The sequence below is a fragment of the Anser anser genome (genome assembly GCF_964211835.1).
Source record: "Anser anser genome assembly, chromosome: 15".
NCBI lineage: Eukaryota > Metazoa > Chordata > Aves > Anseriformes > Anatidae > Anser > Anser anser.
This window is the reverse complement of record NC_139736.1, coordinates 1,453,142-1,466,190: the sequence shown is the minus strand read 5'-3', so window position 1 is coordinate 1,466,190 and position 13,049 is coordinate 1,453,142. Positions and strand designations below refer to the sequence as shown.

At 50.7% G+C, this 13,049-nt stretch overlaps 1 protein-coding gene and 1 long non-coding RNA gene across 2 annotated transcripts in view; one reads left to right on the top strand and one right to left on the bottom strand.

The window, feature by feature from the left end:
• Positions 1–13,049, bottom strand: part of PKD1 (polycystin 1, transient receptor potential channel interacting) — an 88,723-nt gene that overhangs the window by 71,378 nt on the left and 4,296 nt on the right. The window lies entirely within an intron of this gene.
• Positions 1–13,049, top strand: part of LOC310882042 — a 32,561-nt gene extending 19,512 nt beyond the window's left edge. The window contains exon 2 of the long non-coding RNA XR_014572791.1: positions 1–13,049. This exon is cut by the window's left edge and continues 15,070 nt beyond it. This is a non-coding gene — a long non-coding RNA (uncharacterized lncRNA).

Here is a 13,049-nt window from a genome sequence, read left to right as displayed (position 1 = left end):
CCATCCTCCTGCAGTATTTTCAACTCGTTCCATTCCAGCTGACCTCAAGGGGTTCTCCAGGGAACCCTCTATCAACGGCAGGGCCAAAGAGGAACCACCTTAAAGTTAAAACAGGGCCAATGAGGGCACCCAAAGATGACAAATCCCACAGCTGCCAGGCTCCAGGTTTACGGGTGTTCTTCTGTCCAAGCATTTAGCATTGATTTCATATATTTTTTATTATTACATTCGGAATTGTCAAATCTTATGACACTTTCATGAAGCTACCTGGAGTCCCCATCTCCTACCTTCAGCACAATTTGAGCAAGTGAAAATTTGTATCTGAGGTGTCTTGATTTTTTTCTTTTATTTCCTGCTGTCTGAAATAGGAGGAGCAATAAAATCAAATCCTTGGAAACAAATGACAATTGTTTAACAGAGTCAAAAAAAATCCCAGCACCTCCCTAGGCTGCTTGTGCCACAGCTACTACAGCACGGCTGCTCACACAGGTAGAACAGGCTCCAAGTCCGGACTTCCTCACTTTTATGGGTTTAAATTGGATCCCACTAGGTGTTTAAGGCCATTGTTGAACTGCTAACGCATTCTGCAGCATGACTAACACCAACTGGGTTATTTTTCGTTCTTATTTGGCTTATTTTGGCTCCATCTGCCTGTCACAGCAGACAGGAGAAGAGAACAGAGCAGCACAGTACCAGGTGAGTGACAAACACTGCTCTGGGTGTGTGCCGAGCACAATAAGAGTTCACCAGCTACTCTGTTACTGAAAAGGTGTAGGGACAAGTGGCTACATTCCCTGATTCAGTGAGCAAAAGGGATGTGCAAATAGGGCTTTCTCTCAGATAAAGGCCAACTGAACTGATGTTGCAGATTAAGACAGAGTGGCAGAAGGAAAAAGATGAAGAACCACAGGGCACCGCCACACAAGTTAAGGGAGCAAGGTGACTACCCAGAAGGCTGGCTCCATCCCTCGGCAAGCAACTGCAGCGCCTCTGCTGACTTAGCTGGGCTCTTCTGCGTTTGCACCAATGGTCCTGAGAGCAATGCTTTGCCCTGTGCTTCCAGGAGGTTGAGAAACCTCTTTTTTTTTTTTTTTCCTCAGAAAAGCTACTGTCAGACTCTGATCAATGGCACCCACTTAACTAGCCAGAGTCTGGCAGCAGGACAGACAAGCCCGGAAAGCAGGAGGCAGGCTGTGGGTTATCAAGCACCCTGTGGAACCAACGCTTCCCCTTACCAGGAAGAATCTTTCGCAACTGGATGTCTCTGAACTATGGATTTGGGTGATTTCAGAATTCTCCTTCCGCAACCTCTTCCCTCCCTTGCCAGACTGTGGCTTCATCATAAAGGAGGAGGCAAACCGGGTCGGGAACATCACTAATGGCATGGAAAGAAGTGGGAGAGACTTCCCAAGAAATGCAACCACAGAGCTGGTTCCAGGAGCCCCTCCCTGCACAACAGCAGCTCCCAAAGGACCCTGGAAGCAGCTGGCACGCTCATCCTACCTGGAATCTGAGCAGGATGCTCAAGCACTCCAGCATCCACGGTCAGAGAGCTGTCAACCCAGCAGCCACAGGCAAGCTTTTGGACAAGCATACATCTGTACTCTTAGACAAATCTTCCTTAGTTCAACATATCACCAAGTGTGCTTCAAAATGCTCCCTCTGCTCTCCCATTAACTGTCTAATAAGATTCCATGTGGGGAGTCCTGGTAACTTACAGCGAGCAATTACTGCTTGTAGTTTCAGATTGGAAGCAATCAGCTACACAAGCAATCAGTCCACGTCTATTATGTGCACGCACCCCAGGGGCTGGCACAAGCCACTGGACTTGGCATCCAAGGTCTCACAAGCTCTACTGGCACAGGAGAAGTCCGAATCTGTTCTCCTACCCATGTACTTCTTGGTGTGAGTTTACAGTATTCAGCTCAACAACACCGTGATTTTCTTGCTAGGAGCCGGATCAGAATCAGGCTTCAAATGATATTTTTTCACAGGAGTCCTGAGAAGGCATGAAGAAATATTGATAAGATATGTCTGTTTCACATGCGGACATGGTGAAGCTGGCAGAACGGGGAGAACAGAAGAGACCTCTGAAATCAGTGAGTTGGAGTAACCTGCCCTTCCCATTTCACACTTCACAGTACTTGAATTTGGTATTACACACAAAATACAGCCTGAATCATCAGGTCCCCTGATTACAGTCACACAGTGTGGGTCCACTCAGCATTCCTGAAGAAGGCAACGGGAGCTGAATCAGGGCTGGGAAGAAGGAAGACAGACCCAGATTCCTGGATCAAAGGCTAGCTCTGTCTAACACAGTAATCAGTTCAGCCTTGGGTTACCTACAGATTAAATATTTACTGCTAAACAGCAGAAATATCATATAATCCATCTGATCACAGGACTAATCCTCTAAAAATGACCCTCAAGATTTTGGCTGCCTCTTTAGCAACCACAAAGACTCTATCAGCCTCACTTGATATCCTAACCAACTTCCATATCGTGTCCCATGGTACATGGCTCTAGATGACCGTTTCCCAACCCACTTCAACACAAAAAGGGGACTTGGAAGATGCATTGAGCTGTGCCATTAGAGAAGGGATGGTTTCCTTAAACCTGCCTCCTGAAATCGTGGCATTAAACGATAATCTCTATTTTTTTCCTTCCCTTTTATTTTGCTGATTTTTTTAAATACATTTCCTTTCTAAGAGATACAGATGTCTCTGACATGGGACTTGAGGCTCAAGGCAACATTTGGCCTTTTTTGGTTTATTTTTAATCTCGAGATTTATGAGAGATGGCTGACTCATGTTTTGGCTGGCAAAGCCAGACTCTTCTGAGTAACTGCATCCTAGCTAGTTTATTAAGATAAGTTTTCCCACTTGTGTTGGAGGTGTTGCTGATGCCATTGACTGCTGCAAGAAAAATACAGATCTTTGCCTTGGGTCTCAGGTAGGTGAAAGGCCAGACGTTTCCTTCTTCAATCCCAATTTCTGGCACATGCATCCGAAGAGAAAGGTGCAGATATATCGAGTTTCCCAGCACCGCTCAGCTCTATCAGCTCATTCAAGCATCTCCTCCCACAGGAGAGCTCCACCCTCAGCAAAAAGCAAGAAATCCTACACACACCAGGGCTACTGTGACTTGTTAAGTATGGTTTTGCTTCGCATACCCCAATTTCCTTTCCAGCAACGCACCAAAAAATTACTGAGGAAAGGGTTTGTAGCTAAGGAATTCAGTGAATGATTAACTCCATCCTGCCGATTAACCATTGCTCTCCATTCCCTCATGCCTTGCAGAAACCCCGCTTCCGGGTAGCGAAGCCATGCCAAAATCTGATATCCCGTTGGTTTTGCCTGTAGAGCGGTCAGGTGATGTAGACGGTGCTGGCTTTGAGCTAAAACACATTAAGTGCAGTAATGATTAATCCAGAACCCGGGCACAAACTCATGGTGAACTGTTGTTCCTCCCGTCTGTCACACCAAACTTCTCCCAACGAATCCTGCTTCCTGGAGGTCAGCGCAGAGGAACAGTCCCCACACAGGCCTGCAGAGGCAGGGCCTCCACGCACACCAGGAACAGGGTCTGGAGCAAGGACAGCTCTCTGAGAGGCAGCAAAAGAACACGGTGACTAGGTGTTGCTCTCCCCACTCCGAACCGAACCACATCTAAGCCATGCTGCGCTGCATTCGGGACTAGGGCAAGACTGACTACAGCTCTCCCAGTCTGAAGATGCTCCAGAGCAGCGGCACCTAGATGTAATCCTGCACTTGCACTGCGAGATCTTCGTGGCAGATCAGCCCCATGTGCACTCGCAAGCCCACGTTTATCGCACTCAGCTGCACCTCAGAAGCTCGGGAGGCTCAGGGCCCGGCTCTGATACACGCTGCTTGTAGGACCTCAAACCCTGTGCGCATAAAGCTTTTACAGCCTTAACCAGCTGTAAAACAGGAAGATTTCCTTTTTCTTTTGCCTCGTCTATTTCTATCACGAGATCCTGAGGATAAAGTCTGTTATTCAGCATGCCTGTGTATGGTACCCAGCACTACAAGGTCCCAGTCCTGTCCATGGCTCACAGTAGTACACATACAATTAACAATTTCCAGAGCTTTGTTTTTTTTCTGCAAGCCCACACGTACCATGCAAGGTATCATGCAGCACAGATACAACTGAATCTCTGCATTTTGAATTGAGCTTTACGTACGAATAAATGCCAGCACTGTTGATATGTCAGGAACTTACTCCACCAGCTTCTTCCTCATCATCCAAAGACTGGTAGTAGGTCAGAGGCCTGAAAGCCCTGTTCTGCTGTCAGGACAGAAAGTCTTTGGGCCCAACACAAACAGTCCTGAAGTTCCCACTATAAGACTGGCTGTAAAATTTTACAGGCATCTGCTGAAAGCCACTTACTTCCACAGTCTGTCACCAAAGTCCCTGGCGTAAAGTGTGACATGTGAGTAAATGGCTATTGTACACCCATTGCTAGGGCTGGGTTTCGTCAATTAGTGGTGCTGAGTCCCTGTGCAGCCTCAGCCTGTGCACCAGAATAGACGTCTGCTGAAACTGCTCAACACCAGGACCTCCACAGCGCACTCAGGTCATAGCTAAAGCTGTATATTGAGAGCTGAAATATGTGGACTCCCAGTATCCCAAGACCCAGAAACCTGTCCTTGCAGTATGAGAGTTGGAATATTTCATGTCATGCACACGCTGGCAGCCAAGCAGGGTTTAGGAGCAGCCCTTGCTCAGCACAGCGTGGTGCCCCCGGGAAGGACGGGCAGGACTGACACACTGCTCGACAGAAGCCAGGACCTGATGCTGCCAAGGCCAAGGCTCTCACCCGCCTGTGGCCTGTGCAGCAACCAGACTCACAAAACACAAGTCACCCACGCTCTTCAGTTCTGTAGATTAATTCAGTAACATCAATCTGACGGGACCGTTCTCACGGCCACACCACACACGCGGCTCTGTGCTGATGCTCTGCCACTCACGGCAAGCTCGCGTGCTCCTCGACAGGCTGTCAGCGCCGCCTGCGCTGCCGCCAGACTGCCCGTGAGACGGGAAGAATTAGGACCCCGAGAACTTAAAAGAAACAAGTGTAGTAGTTGAGCTGCTGCCAGGAGATCTGGGACCTATCCCTGCCACAGGCCTGTATCTCATCTGAACAGTAAGCTCAAGGCTCCTGCTGGGGGCTTTTATTCCTCCAGATTCAATGAAAAAAAAAAAAAATGCTGCTGCTGAAATGTGTTTCACATTGTAAAAGACAACCCCCCTCCCTCTGGAAGGCCACACTCCAGGCTGCAGTGGCAGCAGCGCGGCCGAAACACGGCTGTTAGTGCCCTCCAGTCAGTTTGATTAGGCAGAGGATCAAGGCGTCCTCGCACTCCCAGTAGGAATACTGAAGCGCACCCCTAAGGAGGTGGAAAGGGGCAGTCTCCTCTCCCTGTAATCAGCCATCATTAAACAAACAACCAACAGCAGGGATCCCACAGTACGCGCCACAGCCAAGAGCTACCGATTGCCGGATCCCAGACCCACACAGTGGCGGCAGGCCCAGCTCTGCAGCCCGAGGCTGGCAGCCGGCTCGGCCCCATGGGATGCCCAGCCCCAAAAACACGGCTCGCAGCACCCCTTCCCTGCGGCCGAGCCCTGCCTCATGGTGAGGTGTGCACAGCCTGGGGACCTGCACGCCCAGCAGGCGCCAGCTGCTCGTGGAGCCGACAGAGACCACAGCGGCACAAAGCAGGAAAGGAGGCGGACACGTGGAGGTCTGCCCCAGCCCAGACAGACCTCACATCTCCTGAGGCCCGCCTGTGAGACCACATCGCTGCCAGCCACCTGCAGTGCCACGATGGGCCCAGCGGTGGCTGAGAGAGGCTGAGTGCCCCAGACCTGCTGCCTGAAGGCACCCAGGAGGGCTGCCCGGGGCCAAGGAGCAGGGCTGGACCGTTAACACCACAGAGACCTGCCCGCAGCGGCACAGGGGGACAGCACGACAGAGCCAGAGCTGCCTCACAGCTGTGTAAGATGGCCGCTGGCGCGACAAAATGGCACCCGGCCGAGGTAAAATGGTGCCAGGCCGAGGCAGGGTGCTCTGGAGCAGCACCGCAGGCCGAGCCCAGGCCTTGCTCCCCGCAGAGGGCAGCGAGGATCACAAACGTGGCCAAAAGCCTGCCGGGTGGACACAGGCCGTCCTGTCCCAGCAGCATGGCTCTGGCCTTGTGCAGTCCCATCTGCAACTGCAGCCTGGGGCTGCACGGCTCCTCTCCTCGGGCTGCTCCTGGTGAGGAAATCAGCCCTGTCCCCACGTCCTTCCCACGAGTAGCCCGCAGCCACGTTCTTCTTGGGAGCTGGCACCCTGGAGCCAGCACAGACTTCGTATTTGGGGCTGGGATGTCTGTTTGGGAAACTGATGGCACTGCCTTGAAGCTAAAATAAAACTGGGCAGCAAACCAGACTCTTCTCTTTTCAGATGCGTTCAAAAGGAAAATGATGGCTATAGCAGCACAGCGGGATCCAGCTGGCTCCAATACCTGCCGCACCGTACGCGCCAGCGGAGCTGGTGTGCTTCGTTTGGGGGATGATGGCAGGGCGGGGATGAGGCAAGAGGGCAGGAGCAAGATCACAAATAAACCACCAAAATGAGCAAAAGCCTGTGTTTTGCTGCCCTGCCCTGTACCTTGCTCGGACTGCAGAATCAGCATCCCGAGAGTTGGTACAGGACATTGCTTCGCTGCCTTCTCACAAGGATGGCAGAGCACCAAGCAGTAGGAATTAGAAATCCAGGGCATCTATCCAGCAGCCACACATTTAAGCCTTCCACAAGCACTTAATTCCCATAAATAACCACTACAATACTCCCATGAGGCAAGGACGCATCAGCCCCATTGCTCAGACAGGGGAGACTGAGTGCAGCCGAGTCAATGGCAGCCCAGCCCACGCAACCAGGGTCAGAATTGAAAACAAAAGCAAGAAGTCCTGCTTTCCCCTGTGTTCCAGCTGTTAGACAACACTGCCCCCAGTAGCTCGGCTCTCTTCCCAAACTAAGGTATGCACTTCAATTCTCTGATTGTGGAGGGGAGAAGGACAGAAGGAGAAACAAATCATGGCCTTAAGCGTGCTGTACACAGCCTCCAGGGCTGCTGCAGAACTTAGCAATTTCAGGAATTGCCTGGCAAGCCAATGCACAAAACACTGGCTCCACTTTCATTTCCCCTCTCCTTAGGAGAGGACGGGAGTTGTCAGTGGGCACAAGGACAAAAAGGCCTCCATGTTGTTGATCACACCAACCACCAGCAAGAGGAGAGGATTTGGGGTAGGGCTGCAGGCCCTCAAAAGATCCAGGGCAGTCCGATGACTTGTGAAATGTCTTTCCCAAGTAGCTAGAGAGTTTTGTGTCCTGTGGGAGTGGGGGTGTTGGAGATTATTTTTCAAATGTAGTTTCCTCTCCCGATTCTCTCCAAAGTTACGGGATCATGCTACGGACTTGGAGTTGTCAATCCAAAGGAAGCCAGAATGTAGCAGTGGGCCTTGCTGGCTTGTTTTACAGATCTGATAGCTAGCTGTTATTAACCTTTTAAATGCTGCAAATTCTAAATCATGTTGGAGGGCGATCCTCCAACCCGGCTGGCTGCATAACATGGGTCACTGCACTCAGCGCAAAAAAAAAAAATCCAATACAACTTAAATTGTTGGTTGTATCAGATGCAATCTGCGAGTGTGATCAGAAACTAAACTGTCCAAGGACAGTGACATTACTACCCTTACAGTTTATTCTCTTGCAAGCACTGGAAAGGCAGAAAGCTTTTCAAGAAATTACTTACTGCTGGATGCAATGACTGAAAGCAGGGGCAGCTGCAAGGGCCACGGGCCTCAGAGTTCAGGCTCTGACTGTCATGCTACTGAAGTTGTTTTGTCTTGTATGAAGTAAAAAATCAAGAACTAATGATGCTGTTGGCACTCCCTGTAAAAAATGGGGTGTGTCTTCTTTCTAAATTAAAACTTGGGAATTGTATTCTGTCGGTCTAGCAGAGCCTCAAGTACCACCCAAGCTTTGTTTCCATGGTCCTGTCCTAGTATGTTCTGTGCCCTACAACAGCTTTATTGCACAAAGCGGCAGCATTTTTTTGTCTTTTTCTTAAGGAAAGCCTTTGCTTACTGCTGGTGTGAACCCAATGCACCGCTTATATTAGCTACAGCGAATTTTCTTAATGCAACTGAAAGACTAACAAAGTCTGTCGGCCCTTTCTAGCTTTTGTCTTAGTACCTTCGTTTTCTCTTCACTCACTTTTTTAAAGACTTCTGATACAAATTTTGTACTGATCTATGCAATCAAGGGTTGCAAATCTAGACAAAGTTCAGGACATAAAGCCAATGACTTCATGTTTTCCCTCTGTTGGAGTAAAATAATGTTCCCACACTCTGATAGAAACCTTTGATCTGCACAGATTTAATTCATTACTTATGAATCTCTGGCCAATGTCACTGCTCATTTCAGTGGCTCTCTACTTGCAGTCACCTCTTGTGTATGGGAGGACATAGGGACCTTCCCCCATGCCCCCCCCCCCCTTTTTTTTTTAAATATTGTGGTGAAACAGCTGAGAAGGGATCCTGACTAACAGATTCACAAACTTGTTGCTTATGTAACAGTTCTCTTCTAGAAAATCACCAAGGTAGCAATAATGAGCTGTCCTCTAAAACTGCTTCGCAGAGGGCTGGTCAGGAGCCAAGATATTTTTCCAATGGAAGCTCTACTCCCAGGGAATCACCCTGCTTGAACAATCCGCAGTCCTTGGTCAAGACCTGTCTCTTCACTACGTCTGCACAGTGCCTAACCTATGAGATCCCCGAAGTGGTCCAGCGATACAAAATAATAAAGGTGCCAGTTGATTGCTCTTTCCATATCCAAACTTCCCCTTCTGAAACTCACTCTTTCCAGAAGGCTTTCCAACTCTTTCCATCTGGGGTGAAACACAACTCTGCCGAGGGCCAGCTCCACGCCGCAGGCAGCACACTACGCTCACTGCACTGCTGCAGGCGGAGCGAGGACCCTTTCACGACGCCTTCCCAATGCTCCTGTGCAAGGATCTGTCTGTGGATGACGAGACACTGTCCCCAAATCCCTGTCCTCCTCCTTCCGACGAAGGAAGCCAGCTTACGCAGAGGTGTCTGAGGGAGTGAAGAGCACAGCTATGTGCAGCGGATGTGGCTGCAACACTTGTCTTGGAGACTCTCTACTCTGCATCTCACTGAGGTTTCTGACTGTTCCCATAGCTCTAAGCCCCGGGAGAGGAAATGCTGCACACATGCTCTGTGCTGGGAGCACGCATTGCAGGATGGGGCCCACAATTATCATTTTATCTCTCCATGGACAACTTGGCACTGGCTGAAGAGCCTGGCTCCTATGGTTCTCCCTGCTCTCAAACAGCTCCACAGCCTCTGCACGTGAAAGCCGTTAAGCAACAGCACAGAAGCAACCCATGAGGCAAAATCCACCAACATTAATTCCCTTTCTGACAGCGTTCCGCTCCCTGCTGCCAGCGGGACAGGGGGTGCTGGCACTGGGCCCCACGCATGGCACGGGGCGCTGGCCCTCCACCGCACACGGTGCTGGGCCCGCGTGCCAGCACGGGGGTCCTCCCGTCAGAAATGTGGTATAGGGGAGCGTCAGCAGCGGAGACGGGAATCGAAACATCTGTTTTATCCAGGCCACGCTTGGAAAGGCTAAACTGTATTCAGCCCTAAAAACGTAACCAGCCCAGCTGTGAGGCAAGCCGATGAGCACACAAGTACAAAAATAGCCGCTTCTGGAGTGCTCTTTCAAACAACATGAGTTTGCCCTAAAATAAATACATTAAAAAGAACAATGTTTTTTTCAGCTCTTAGAGGGACCCGTGTGCTCACACGGCTGCGGCACAACGCGCGGATCCCTCTGGCTCGGCCCCGCGTTCCTCGCACGCCCCGGCCGCCTGACAGCTCGCAGCGCCGGACCTGCCTGCGGCGCAGCACGAGCACACGCAGCAGGAGCACACGCAGCTCCAGCACAAGGTCCTGGTGGGACCAGGCACAGACGCTGCTACCAACCTGACCTACACCAAAAGCCGCACGCTTCGGGCCGGACTCACTCCACCCCCTTCCCGAGGCGTGGCTTTGAGAGAGAAACTAACAGCTTTGGCCAAGGCAACTGCTCGGCCGGGCTCTCGGCTCTGCTTTCCCAGGCTTAGCTGTTCCCCGGGTCCCTCCCTCAGGAGGACTCAACCCACACCCTAGATCCTCTTTTTAGAGAGCCACTCCCACCTCTCCGACATGGAGCATTTGCTGCAGCAGAACCTATTTAACCCATTCCCAGCACAACCAGTGCCCCTTGACCAGGCAGGGAAAGATGTTTACGGAATCCCATCCAAGCCCCCACGCAAGGGAAAGGAAGCAAAGGCTCCACCGCCCGTCTCAAAGCTGCAGAGAGAAATGCTCTGTTGCTTCTGGGGTCTGCAGAAATCTGCCTCCCTGCTAGAGGAGCCCAAGCAGCGTGGATGCTGCGCGAGCCAGGGCCGAGGTACTGCCAGCAGATGTTGCAGCGAACGGTGAGGAGGCGACCGCGGGGGTCTGCAAGCACCATCAGCGGCGTCTGCCCGGGGAAGCGGGCACACGTTCCACCCGAGGCTACAAACACCACCCTGGAAATCTCCGTTTCAAACTAGCGATTAGACCTCATGACTTCATCACAGACGTGCAAAACAGCATTACACCGAGCCAAATGTGGTTGGTTTTTTTTTGATACAAGGATTTGTCTGCATAGGAGGGCAGAATGCAGGTTACCCAGCTAGCTAGAAGAAATAAGGGCACGGTATGGTGCCCAGGCGCACTTCCAAATGAATAGGAAAGGACTGGCTGGATCCTGGCTTGGAGCCACAATTTGTGTCACTACAGATTGCCCCGTAGGCACATCAAAATCCAGAGCTGCTGCAGGCCATCTGCTGTCGGTTGGCACAACCTTCTGATCGCGCTGGAGCAAAGAGCAACAGCCAGCACCTCCGGCACCGCGCTGCTGGGGCAGCCCACGGCTCCGGGGGGTGCAGCCCACGGCTCCGGGGCTGGAGGAAGAGCGGGACCCAGCGTTAACACTCGTGCACCCTGACTGAAAAACGCCCTGGGTGGGAGATGCCCCACTACAAACTGAACATCGTTTCCCTTCCATCGAGCACTGCTACCAAACCGGCCTGTCACACTATCTCACCACAGGTTTCCAATTAAATTAAAAATGACACTGCATCGAAGACAACAACGCACACCATATCTGAAGCTTCCTCTCTGATCTCAGTTTATTAAAGTTTTTACTAGGCCCGATGCCGGGAAGCCAAAGAGATGTGCTTGTTCCTAACCTGAGGGGAACTATTTTTACCACCAGACAGGCAGGGAACAGCTGACTCCAGAACACTGTGCTTAGTTTGTTCTGATTATCTCTGTTCAAATTCAGTGGTAGCACATCATTAAATTGATGCAATCTTTTGGGAGAAAGGGAGCAGTTGGAAAAGTGAGGACAAAATCTGTTTACTTGTCATGGTTCCTATAATTTACCACAAATGCTACGGATGGTCAACTTGCATGTTGTTGAAACTCTTCCTGACGATAGTTACCCTTTAAAAAATGGGAATGGTGGTAGTAGTGTTTTCTTGTTCCCTGTGCTCTTTGCAAAGCAAAAACTAATGTTATGTTTCAATTTGACATTTTTAGTTTTGGCAAACAGAGACGCCAACATAGATTCAATGTCTAAGCAAACAACAGCCCTTTGATATGAAAAACAAGCTAATTGTTCCGTGCAAATGTGGGTTAAGAACTGAGGACCGGGGAGGCCTGATGCGAAGCCCTCACCCTCCTGACGGACAGGCGGTGACGCGCGGCAGGGCGTGTAGGTGGCAGAAGCTGCGAGGGGAGCGCGGCCGGCAGCTCTGCAGCCCAGATGTCGCTGGCCAGGCCTTCAGCCCGATCTCAGCAAGACCCGGGTGAGAAGGGTGGGCAAAAAAAACCCTTCCGAACAGTGACAGTGCCTTGGGCACTGCCCACCAGCAGAGCCGCCAAGAGCACACCGTGGAAGGGACAGAAATGTTCTTTTTAAGCCTGACAGCGACTGCCCAAACCCTGCTGTTGGCTATTGGGGGGACTATTTCACAAGTGCCGTGTCCCCCACATAAGAGTGGGGACCTCCGTACAGCTCCCAGCTGGGAGAAACGTCTGGGGACATGTGGGGTAAATAAATGCAAGACACGAAATCAAGCTGAACTGCAACGATCAATCAAAAGACAACAAAGCTCGAAGAAATGAGAAAAGGATGACGCGGAGACGTAGCGTGGAAACCACAGCGTGGAAACCGCGGCATGACGAGATAAAACAAGGGATTCCGTTAAATGGCAAGCAGGGAGCAAAGCATCAACAAACCAGATGAGTCTGTTCCACCCCCCCTTCCGATCAAGTGATTTTCTGCTTACCCCCCTGTACACGAGTTTAACAAAGCAGCTGGGTGAAACCTGAGAGAGACCTGGAGGGGGCTTGCCAGCAGGAGGAAAAAGGCAGGACTGGGCCCACACTTTCACTCCAATGGGGAAAAAGCCACAGATAGATTGAGACGCCACCAGTAAACTTTAAATTCGCAGGAAATAGGAGGGAAAATATCAATGTAAAAACAGTATCAGTTAAAAAAAAAAATAAACCAGATGTCAAAGGAACCCCGAAACATGAGGCGAGCACTACCACGATCCTTTCTACTAATACCAGAAGTTATCACACCCCTGTAATCTCTCCATGGTGAACAGGGGAAGGAATTACTCACTGCTCCAAAAGCTCCCCTGGATTCTCCAAGGCAGGGCCCTCCAGCCGCTGAGATCCCAGGGCAAAGAAGTGAGACACTTCGATGCTGCTCGTGGCTGTTTTATTACATTTGCCAAGGAGCAGGGACACCTGCAACCACCACCCCTCCGGTGGATGCCTTTTCTTCTACTACATTTTTAAACACCAGCAAAAAAAAAAAAAAAAAAAAAAAAAAAAAGGCCAAGGTT